The sequence below is a fragment of the Culex quinquefasciatus genome, chromosome 1, assembly GCF_015732765.1.
Source record: "Culex quinquefasciatus strain JHB chromosome 1, VPISU_Cqui_1.0_pri_paternal, whole genome shotgun sequence".
NCBI lineage: Eukaryota > Metazoa > Arthropoda > Insecta > Diptera > Culicidae > Culex > Culex quinquefasciatus.
Genome location: NC_051861.1, coordinates 37,396,369 through 37,408,432, shown reverse-complemented (window position 1 = coordinate 37,408,432; position 12,064 = coordinate 37,396,369). Strand labels below are relative to the sequence as shown.

Sequence of the window (12,064 nt, the reverse complement as noted above, 5' to 3'; positions counted from 1 at the left end):
CATTTTCAGCAGAAAATCCCAGCCCCCACTCGTGGAGTCTTTCAGAGCCAGGTTCCACAAAAGGAACCGGAACCACCGCCGACCACCACCGGTCCAAAACAAAAGCCTGCTAATCCTTTTCGATGAGCGTTAAGAATATGCCGTGTTTGCTGAGCCATAGAGGGGAAATCTGGACGCTGGCAGCACTGGCGTTGAATGTCAGAAAGAGCCTTTAAAAGCAAATCTCCGATCTTGGATATTGTTCTATGCATTGTTCTGTGGATTTCTTTGTGTTCTGGTAAAATCCGTGAAAAAATAATATCTGTCGAAGCGATTTGAATATGAATGGGATGTTTACTCAAACGAAATATTAAAATGTTTTCCGTTTTTGTCATTAGTAAAACAACTTTTCTATAATTATTTAAATCTTCAAGATAACACTAAAAACTACACTTACACTAACACAATCAATTCAAGAAAAAATTAATTGTTAACTAGATTTGACACATTCCGATAACTAAATGTAACCTCATAGTTGATTGGCCTTAGCTGTGAATTTAACCAAAACAAAAGCTCAATGTAATTCAACTATAAGGTAACGTAGAGTTTAAAGCTGTCAAAAGAAATACACTTATAAATTTTTCTGTGATTTCCGGAGAAATCTACTAGAAGATTAAAATCAAATGATTATTTTCCTTCATTCCAGGTATGTAATCAATCCAACTCAGCAATAACTCAATGTTTCACCGTAAGTAGATCAACCTACACCCCTTCGCTAATAAATTCATCAGTCCATTTAACCCAAAAAGTCAAATGTCACCGAATGCACTCTAAACCCTGACTTCGAATATTCAATCATCAACAATTCCCACGGGGACTAAATTCTAACATATGTAAACACAAACATTAAATTTCCACCCACGTGGCGTACCATCATCATCGTAAGATTAACTTTTCACCGACATAATGGTCGACACGAGGCGTGGGGAGGGGGCTCGAGGGGCCTGCTGTCATTCACCACGCCCGATAAAACATCACATACACATCACGTTTGATTAATTATTTATTGCACGTGGGAACCTAAAGTGTGTGTGGGAACGTGATGCCATTGTGCTAGCACAAACACACATAAACAGAAAAATGTTAGGTTAAATTTAGCATAATTTTAGTTCTGGTTACGCAAATCCGAAAAAAATGAATCATAAATTAAATTGAGTAAATAATTATCTAATTTTATTCTATTTTAGGAATAAACACTTCGATAAAAAAATAAAACTAACTAACTTTGTTGTTGTCATGAATAAGTCATGCCAAAGATAAATTGTCTATCATGCTCACGTCAGTTGATGTTGATGTTCGTTGTTTACACTTTAACAATGCCCCTATTACGTTGTTTGCTAGAAATGTGTAGAACACTAATACAGCGCAGATTTGGAAAACGTTGGTACCCCGAAGTTGGAGTGGGAGTCGGAGTCATCGAAAATTTAACACATATTATGAACTTTTTTATTCTTAAATTGTTGTTAGAATGTCGTTCAATGGAACACATGACGGCATGTTTCTCTTTTTTACCGCCAGGTTCGCAGTGTTGGTGCACGATGGCCCTCTATCGACAGTTTTGTGAACTCTTTATTTGTTTCATAGATGGCGGCACTGTACCCAAACATGCCTACCGTACAGAACCTTTTACTGGATTTAAAATATATTTTTATTTTTTCAGTTTTTATTTAATGTTGCACCTTTTAAATACTTTTTGGATGTTTAACACAATTTTGATGCATGCATAAATAGTTTTAGATAAGTCAATCCATAAAAATGCAATAAATCTTAGTGTTAAATAAAATTGATTAAAAAATATCCAGCTTCCACAAGTAGGTACAATACTGTTGCCTTTAATGTTTACAAATATGGCAAAAACATTTGATGTTTTTGTTTTGAATTTTTACCCGCTGCTGGAGGACTTCCGCGCCAACTTGGTGCAAACCTGTGGAAGAGTGGTCTCATCAAGTACGACCGCAAAAGTGACCACTTCCAGGTCACCAGAATCGGTCGGATGTCCGGCGAGTTCCGGAACATAACGGTTCGCGAGGAAGAGACACTCGAGCTGCAAAAGCTGATGGAGCGCGTTCCGATCCCGATCAAGGAAAGCATGGAAGAACCCAGCGCCAAGGTTAACGTCCTCCTGCAAGCCTACATCTCCCAGCTGAAGCTCGAGGGCTTTGCCCTGATGGCCGACATGGTGTACGTGACCCAGTCCGCGTCCCGTCTGCTGCGTGCCATCTTCGAGATTGTCCTGAACCGCGAGTGGGCCCAGCTGGCGGACATGTGCCTAACGCTGTGCAAGATGATCGATCGGCGCATGTGGCAGAGCATGTCCCCGTTGCGTCAGTTCCGAAAGATGCCCGAGAAGATCGAGAAGAAGAACTTCCCTTGGGAGCGGCTGTACGATCTGGAGGCGAACGATATCGGAGAGTTGATTCGCGTGCCGAAGCTGGGCAAGACCATCTACAAGTACGTGCACCAGTTCCCCAAGCTGGAGCTGTCCACGCACATTCAACCGATTACGCGTTATACGCTGCGCGTCGAGTTGACCATCACGCCGGACTTCCAGTGGGATGAGAAGGTTCACGGCCAGTCGGAGGCGTTCTGGATTTTGGTTGAGGACGTCGACTCCGAGGTTATCCTGCACCACGAGTACTTCCTGCTCAAGTACAAGTACTGCCAGGACGATCACCTGGTGAAGTTCTTCGTGCCGGTGTTTGAACCGTTGCCACCGCAGTACTTCCTGCGCATCGTGTCCGACCAGTGGATTGGCGCGGAGACGCAACTTCCGGTTTCGTTCCGTCACCTGATTCTACCAGAGAAGAACCTGCCGCCGACGGTGCTGCTCGATTTGCAGCCGCTGCCAATCAGTGCGTTGCGTGAACCACGCTTCGAAGAGCTGTACGCGGACCGGTTCCCGCAGATCAATCCGATCCAGACGCAGGTCTTCAACGTGGTGTACAACAGTGAAGACAATGTGTTTGTGGGTGCGCCAACCGGGTCGGGCAAGACGACGATCGCGGAGTTTGCCGTGCTGCGGATGTTGCAGCAGAATCCGCACGGTCGGGTTGTTTATCTGGTCTCGAGGGACGCGCTGGCCGAGCTGATCTTCATGGAATTGCACCAGAAGTTTGGCCAGAACTTGGGCTGCAAGGTGGTCAAGCTGACGGGAGAAACCGGAACGGACTTGAAGCTGATCGCCAAGGGGCAAATCATCGTGACCACGGCAGACAAGTGGTACATTTTGTCTCGGCGTTGGAAGCAGAGGAAGAACTCCAGAATATCCAGCTGTTTATTGTGGACGAGCTGCAGTTGATTGGCGGTGAGGAAGGTCCTGTATTGGAGGTCGTCTGCTCCCGTATGCGGTACATTTCGTCCCAGATTGAGAAGCAGATCCGGATCATCGCGCTGACGGACGCCCGGGACGTAGCTCAATGGCTGGGTTGCAACGCGAATGCGACCTTCAACTTCCATCCGATCGTGCGGCCAATTCCGCTGGAATTGCACGTGCAGGGATTCAACATTACGCACAACGCGTCGCGCATTGCGGCCATGTCCAAACCGGTGTACAACGCCGTAACCAAGTTCAGCCCGCACAATCCGGTGATTGTGTTTGTGAGCTCGAGGAAGTTGGGTCGTTTGACGGCGATTGATATTTTGACTTACTGTGCTGCTGAAGCTCAACTGAACCGGTTCTTCCAGGCCGAGGAGGGCATTAAGCCGTTTTTGGTTCGCATGACGGATAAAACGTTGAAGGAGACACTCTCGCTGGGGGTTGCGTACATCCACGAAGGCTTGACGGCGTCTGATCATCGCATCGTGGAGCAGCTGTTCAATTCCGGTGCGGTGCAGATTGCCGTCGTCGCGCGGGATCTGTGCTGGGGCTTGAACATTTCCGCCTACCTGGTGATCATCATGAACACGCAGTTCTACAACGGTAAGAGTCACTCGTACGACGACTACCCGGTCACGGATGTCATGCAGATGGTGGGAAGGGCCAACCGTCCGCTAGAGGATGACGACGCCAAGTGCGTGCTGATGTGTTAGAGCTCCAAAAAGGACTTCTTCAAGAAGTTCCTCAACGAGAGTTTACCGCTGGAAAGTCATCTGGATCATCGTATGCACAATCACTTCAACGCGGAGATCGTCACCAAAACCATTGAAAACAAACAGGACGCCGTTGATTACCTTACCTGGACGTTCCTGTACCGGCGACTCACCCAGAACCCGAACTACTACAACCTGCAGGGCGTCACCCACCGACACTTGTCGGACCACCTGTCCGAATTGGTCAAATCGACCCTCTCCGACCTGGAGCAGTCCATATGCATCAGCGTGGAGGACGATATATGGATACGCTGCCGCTGAATCTGGGCATGATCGCCACGATCAGCTGTTCAACTTGTCGTTGAATCTATAGGCTTCAGGAGATCATCTTCGAGGACAACATTTTGACCGCACAGTTGCCAAACAAGCTGACCGGACCGAACGAAACTGCTCCCAAGTAGGTATGTCTGAATACTAAATGTTCGCAGAAGATCAATTTCGAGCAATCCCCATTCAGATACATCGACCCTCACATCAAGACAAACCTGCAGCTGCAGGCTCACCTCTTCCGCATCCAGCAATTAAGTTCCACAGACAGGAGCAGGACAAACTGTTTCCCACGGATAATGCCGATTGACAAAGTTTTGCTTTTGCACGATGGCAACGTAACGATCTATCCGATGTCCAAGGACTGTGTGGATTCGAGCTGGCTGGGTTTGCCCCCATCAGGTGCATTGCTGCCGCTTCGATGCGTTAGTCGGGTTGTCCGGATCCGGAGCAGGTTCTAACACCAACAGCGGCCGAAGCTCGAACTCCGCAGGACTGCAGTTCAACAGATCACCAGCACCATGCCCGTTTAGCAAACGAGAATTCATTCGCCGGGAAGTGACGAAGCCCCTTGAGGATCATATTTTGTTCACTAATAATACAAGAAGACAACCTTGAGTCCCCACCCCTCTCCCCATCCTTCCCCGCCCATATAATTTTATTATTTAATATGAATGAAATCGACACATCGAGAACAAATGTAGATTAAGAAGATCGCGGCGTGGATGATCAGCTCCAAGACGGCGATCGTAATCCGGTAATCGTTCAGGTAAATGGTCAGGTAGGTTGGCGATATGTCCATATGTCGTTGATGTGCTAGGTTTCTTCCATCGGTGCTGCGGTGTGGTCCAGACAAACGTGCACGAAGTTCTGGATCTGGTGCCAGGAACTTTGCGACGTTCTTCACCCGCCGTTTTTGCTTCTCTAGCGAGTTGGAAGCGTTCTCTAGCGTGCTTGAAACCGATCGAGTACACAAATTCGGAGTCCTAGAGATATTCTCGTCGCTGGACAGTAGCCGCGAGGTGTGCTCTGTAACGCCGCAGATCAAACCTATGTAACAGGATTGCGCGGGAATTTCTATGAAAAGAAGCATTTCATAAGTGACCGTCTAATATTAATTTATCATACGAAAACTTACACTTGTGGTACCTTTAACTCAGCGTTAAGGAGCAGCTTGAAGTTGTTCGACAGCTTTCGGCGAGTCTTGGCTAATCATGACGACCATCAGGTTCATCCACAACGCCTCCGGAAGGCTCATTTCGTAGCATCCCGATTCCTTGATCAGGGAGACTCGTCGGAAGAAGCCGGTCAGTGATTGCGCGGTACGTTTGGTTCGCGGATCAGCTTCACTTGTTCGCGATCGGTTCGACGAGTATGAACTCGTTCATGCCGCTCATCGCCAGGCCTTCATCTTCAGCAGGTATTTCTTTATCCGTTCGATACCTTCGTTCTTGGGGGAAATTCGCTGCATGATCTGACTGCGGTGCTTCCAATAGGCGCTGAACACGTAGATCATCTCGCGATAGAAGGTGGTGAACTCCGTCGATCGGAGCATCATAAGGTTGATGAACTCGAGCGGAGCTTGCAGAATTTGCGCATCCTTGCCGGAACGTGCCGAGGCCATCAGCGGAAACGACTGCACGATGAACCGGGCCGTGTTGAACGTGATAACCCGAATCGTCCCCAGCTGGGCGTGACTTGCACTGATCAGAAGTTGAAAGATTCAGCAAGCTGCGCCCGCCGAGGAGTTCCATCATCACTTCTTCCAGCCCAAGACACAGCAAATAGAAGATCGGATTAACCGAGATGACCTCAGCACCATCATCACTCGACTTCAAGCAATTGGTTCATCACGCCTTATCCGGGTCGTGAAACATTAGCAACACGCCGAGCTCAACTTCTATCAGCGTTCCCTGCAGGACGTCCTTCAGCCGGTTGCGCAGAAATTTCGGGGCCGCATCCAGCAGGGCGGTCACGTGCATTTCCAACACTTTGTCGCACAGCAGTTGCAGCGTGGAGTTCAACTTGCACGTCGCGTCCTCGGTGGTAAACAATCAACTGGTCAAATAAAAATAATTAGAATCTTACATTTCCCAGTCGGGTGTTTCGTTTCGGACCATCTCACCCGCGAGAAATAGTGCAAGCAGTTGTACACCTCAGCCAACGCGTCCGGACTATCCACGATGCGGCCATGAATCAGCTGATGGATATAATTGGCCTGCAGTTGCAGCTGGCAGAACGCGGGAAGTTTTGTGGTGTGGAGCTGAAAGGAAAAGTTACGATCATCACATCAACCGCTAACAAAAACCAATCAAAAATACTCACTCTTCGCCTCGCTCTTCGCCTTGTGGTCCGGATTTTGGCAAGGTCGTGATGATGGTCGCGGCATTCCCTGTGATCCGGGCCAGTTGGAAGCGGCTGGCGAGTGTGACACTGTAAACGGGCTTCCATCGGTGTGCGATTGTCCGCCCATGTACGGCATGTTTGTGGTTCCCGGTGAGTGAGCCATCGGTCTTGGTTGAGGATTCATCGGGGATGACGGCATCAGGTCACACTTGGCGAGGGATGTGGCATGTGTGGAGTGGGGTTAAAGTCATGTTGAAGTTGGGGTGGTGCTGGGAGTCACGTCCACCCATACCTTGCGGGTAAGGAGAGGCTGGAGTGTGCGGATTTGACCGGGAAGGTGGTGTGAGTGGGGCGGCGAATCGAAGACCCGGATCGCGAGGAATTTGCGGACCTCGCATGCTTCCGCCGCCGAGGAAGGTCGATTGACCGAGGTTGGTACACTGTGCGGATCTTCCATCGTGATTGGAGACGGCGGATTGTCGTTCTCAGATTGGGATCGTCTCCGGTAGACGGCCATTTCGTCCTCTTAACAACGTCCTCCTCGTACTGCTGACCGACGGCGGGCTGGATCTTTAGCGGATCTTCAATGTCTTCAATGACAATCCGCCGTCTCCAATCACGATGGAAGATCCGCACAGTGTACCGACCTCGGTCATTCGACCTTCCTCGGCGGCGGAAGCATGCGAGGTCCGCAAAGTCCTCGCGATCCGGGTCTTCGATTCGCCACCCCACTCACACCACCTTCCCGGTCAAATCCGCACACTCCACCACGTGTACTTGTTCTAGCGCACCTTCCACATCACCAAAGCTTTACCGGCGAACAAACCAACCGCGCACCGTATTTAAACCTCGACGCAAAACCTTTCCGGAAAGGATTTAACCGGCTGTTGGTCCGTTTTGACCAATCCGTCGACGATTTTGCGATGGGAGAAAACAAAACCAAGGTTTGACACTTCGATCTGACAGATCTCGCTGTCAAATGTTGGGCGAGAAAGAGAAAAAAATTACATGGCTGCCGCTGTCACGCTGGTAGTAAGCAATTTAAAAAATGTATGGGGGAAATCAATTTAAATTAAATATTTCCCAAATTAAAGGTCAGTTCGAGATAAAATTTGACCTGGTGAAACCTAATTTTTTTATGAATCAGCAGGTCAATTTTTGTCACCCTGCGATTTGTAGTTGTTGAGATATTCACAAAAAAGTAAATTTCTCAGAACAAATTTGAATTTCTTACTACCAAACGAACAACGCCATCTATGAGAAATTTTGGCCCGTCGGGTAATCCATTCACAAAACATAAAATCCACAGAAAAAATCATTTCCCGTAAATCGCTTTGGCTAACGCTTACTTAGTAAAGACACTATACATCTGAGTGCTGCCATCTATGATAAATTTAATGAACCATTTGACAGCACTGCAGTGTTTGTCTGCGTGCAGTGAGCGGAAAGTTCCGACAGCTATTCGTCGGAGCTTTCAAATTATGTAAATAATGACCCTTTTTTGTATCAACCAAACCAGTTTTTTGATCATAACTTTTAAAGTACTGCACCAAACCGGATGAAACTAAAAAACGTTACTTAATCCACCCTTAGGTGGTTGGTGCCTTCCTCTCACTCAAAGGGTAATGCTATCCAAAATAGACACGCTCGTGGGAAGGTCTTTAAATTACCTATCCAAAGATAGGTCGCATGATATATTTGGAATACGTTTTCATCTAAATATCTGAGAACTAGCCTCCAAAAAGTGTATAAATAACTCTTAAGTGCTTATAACTTTTGATAGGGTTGCCAGATCTTCAATGTTTTGGACGCGTTGGAAAGGTCTTTTGATTACCTGTTCAACAACGGGTTGCATGATAGATCCGGACAACGTTTTCATTGTGATATCTGAGATCCGGCTTCCAAAAAGTGCATAAATAACACTTCATTGCTAATTACTTTTGATAGGGTTGTCAGATCTTCAATGTATTGGAAAGGTCTTTTAAATACCTTTCTAAAAATGTATAGCATGCTGGGGTTTCTTACAAAAACCACCCTTTTTACAATCTTCCGGACTTTAGTCAAAATCGTTTTTTTAGCATAACTTTTGAAGTACTTTACTAAACTTCATAATTTTCAATAGGGACTTATGGGACTCCAAGACGAATCGAATGAGACCAAATGGTCCAAATCGGTTAAGCCAGTGCTGAGATAATCAAGTGCATATTTTTTGGTGCACAGACCCACATCCCTACACACACACACACACACACACAGACATTTGCTCAGAATTCGATTCTGAGTCAATAGGTATACATGAAGGTGGGTCTAGGAGGTCTAATTGAGAAGTTCAGTTTTCGAGTGATTTTATAGCCTTTCCTCAGTAAGGTGAGGAAGGCAAAAAGACTTGAAGGACCTGAAGATGAATCCAAAACCCCAAATCCGGACTAAATTAGTCGAGTCAGTTCCGAGAAACGTGAAAAAACCATGCTCATGCTCATGTTCATGCTCAGTTCCGAGAAACGTGAAAAAATTGATTCTGAGCCGATACGTATACGTAAAGGCATATCTTGGAGGCTTATTTAAAATGTGATTTTATTGCCTTGCCTCAGTGAGGTGAGGAAGGCAAAAATAGATCGTATAAGGCATTCCAGTCCCAGTGAAAAAATAAAATCTAACCAAAAAATTACGAACTTTTCGTCACAATGTCCTGATGCAAACAATGATCTAGCTCGACTAGAGGGTGACGAGCGGGAATTCCCGGGAAAAATTTCCCGGGAAATCGACAATTTTTAGACCTCTCGATTCCCGGGAAATTTGGTCGTGAGTCCCGGGAAATTTTCTACTTATAAATATCGAAGCAAAATGTTATAAACTAATCAAAAAAAAAAACATTTAAAAATTCGAAATGGTTTAGAACATTGGATGTTCAATGTTCAAGTTCGAATAAACCTTTGCTTCTCTTGTTGTATTGTCCCGCCCGTGTGGATCAATCGGACCGCGCACTGGACTCACAATCCAGAGGTCGCTGGTTCGAATCCCGCGGCGGGCGCTCTAAAATTCTTTGTGTAAATATGGGTATTCGGCGCCGTCGCTCCGTGCCATACTTTCATACACTTAGGAGCCCAGGGCGGCGAAGTCCTTGTAGATAAAAGGAAGACACTAGTGGTTGGTACTAGCAATGGTGGCCGACAGCTATAAAGTCAACTTCGTTTTTTCTCTTGTTATTCAGAAAGTGTAAATTTTAACTTGTCGATAATTCCAATAACTATAATTGAGAGAAGCCCAAAAAAAATTTGGAGCCCAAAATTTACCTAAAAGTAGCAGTTACATCTCAGAAATGAAATACAGTCCAGACTCGATTATCCGAAGTTTCGATTATCCGAAGTTCGATTATCCGAAGGTTTGTATGGGTCTTTGGATAATCGAATCCCGATCAAAATTTTTTTTTCGTATTTCAACATCAAATTCGAGTTTTGCAACAACACTTTAGTCAAATTTTAATCTTGAATTTAAAAATTTCCTAATAATCTTCGAGTAGTTTGGAGTAGTTTAAAGCTCAAAAATAAAAAATAAGACAGTGATTTTTTTTTCGAGATTCGATTATCTGAAGTTTTATTTATTCGAAGTGAAATTTTGTTGTATAAAGTTTTTTTGTTAAATTATTTTTATTTGTTATTTCTAAGAGGGAACACCCTTTTCAATAAGTTCAATTTCCATATCCTCATAAAGTCATTTTGTGTTTCTCTTCAACCTCAATATTAGATTATATATTAGAAAAAAAACTCTAGCAATCTGTAAAGATTGTCTCAATCTTTGTTAAGGTCCGATTTTTGTGAACATTCGCATTTCCTGATAAATGTTATTTCTTCAATGAATATTTCCAGTTTACCTTAAAAAGAAAAAAAAATAAGTTCAAATAGTTGTTTTGAGTATCATATTGCAAAAATCTCGATACTGGGAAATCATATATTTGCTATTTTTTAACTTCACGAAAAACTAATAACAAGTTCAGCAACAAGCTTGCGCAACTTTTGAAAAATCACTCTGTACGAATTAAGATTCGTAAAATTTTAAACTGCAATTTTGAGTCCTCAAAAGCTCAAAAAACGAACTTGTATTTACAGATTCTAAGAAAAATTCTAAAGGTTGAACTGCCGTTCTACGCATAATTGTCCCATGTTCAAAAAAGTGCAGCTGAGAAAAACGCGATTGAAATTTTTCGACCGATTTCTGTGTTTCTACGCATAATTGTCCCGTGGGTTCCTATTTCGCCCTATATTCGCCCTATGTGTCCCTAATCGCCCCAGTTAGCAGTTTATCACCCTTATTAGTGATCCTCTTACTATACAACAGGTAAACAAGGGATAATGCTTAGAAAAACTAATGATTCCGTGTAAGAAAATACTTGGTGGGACAATTATGCGTAGAAGTTCAACGATGGGACAAACAGACTTGGAGTTGTTTTTGATGAGTTTCCGAACAAAGTATCAGATTTTATGTGTTTTTCTTAAAGTACACATCAGACTAAACTTAAAAATGACATAAAGTCAAAATAGCATAGCATAGCATAGCATAGCATTGGTGTCTACCCGTAGCTGCTACTTCGTTATTGACCAGGACCCCCAATCATTGCTCCGTGGACCACAGATGAAATGTAGGAACCAATCATCACCCCTTCGCAATTTTCAAAGGTCCCTATCGTGCTGATCAATACCGACGCCGGCCACGACCAGTAGTAAGACACGGGGAAGTGGATGGGAATGTAAGCCGATACTTGAGTGATGGGACCGCCAAATCGACTGCGTCTCCGACAAAGTATCACATGAGTTTTGAGGGGTTAGTAAGATGGGTATGAGGTCAGGATTCACTGTGGTAGGTGATGCGACCATAAGCAATTTGTTTATCGGTTGAATTTTTAAAATCTTAGGCAGCCGGCTGCGGAAAGATACAATGTTTATTATTTAGAAACTTTTAATCGAACGCGTGCCTTCCGAGCATTGGTGCTGTGGGAAGGACTTTTGATTTGCGAAAACAAATTTAATATTAAATGAAAAAATGCAAATTGCGTGGCAAACTCGACGGTAAACGTGGCAAACCAAACTTTGGACGAAAACGAACCCGAACTCGTAACAATAAAGACGACAACGGTAACGAAAATCCTGCGTGAGTCGGTCGTCACGCACTCAATCGTGATGATCCCATTGATCACAAGAAATCATTTTTAATTATCGACCGATTTTTATTTGTTTCGCGGCAAAAGAATAGTATTAAGCCATTAAGAAAATGAGAAAACATTCAAAAAGCAATGTTAAGTCGAATCAACCACGCGCGACAAATAGAT

At 44.7% G+C, this 12,064-nt stretch overlaps 1 protein-coding gene and 1 pseudogene across 13 annotated transcripts in view; both read left to right on the top strand.

Moving 5' to 3' along the window:
• LOC6035079 (tolloid-like protein 2) overlaps nt 1-12,064 on the top strand; it is a 331,983-nt gene that overhangs the window by 208,753 nt on the left and 111,166 nt on the right. The gene's annotated exons all lie outside the window — the stretch shown is intronic.
• Nucleotides 1,600-5,320, top strand: LOC119767622 (annotated as a pseudogene).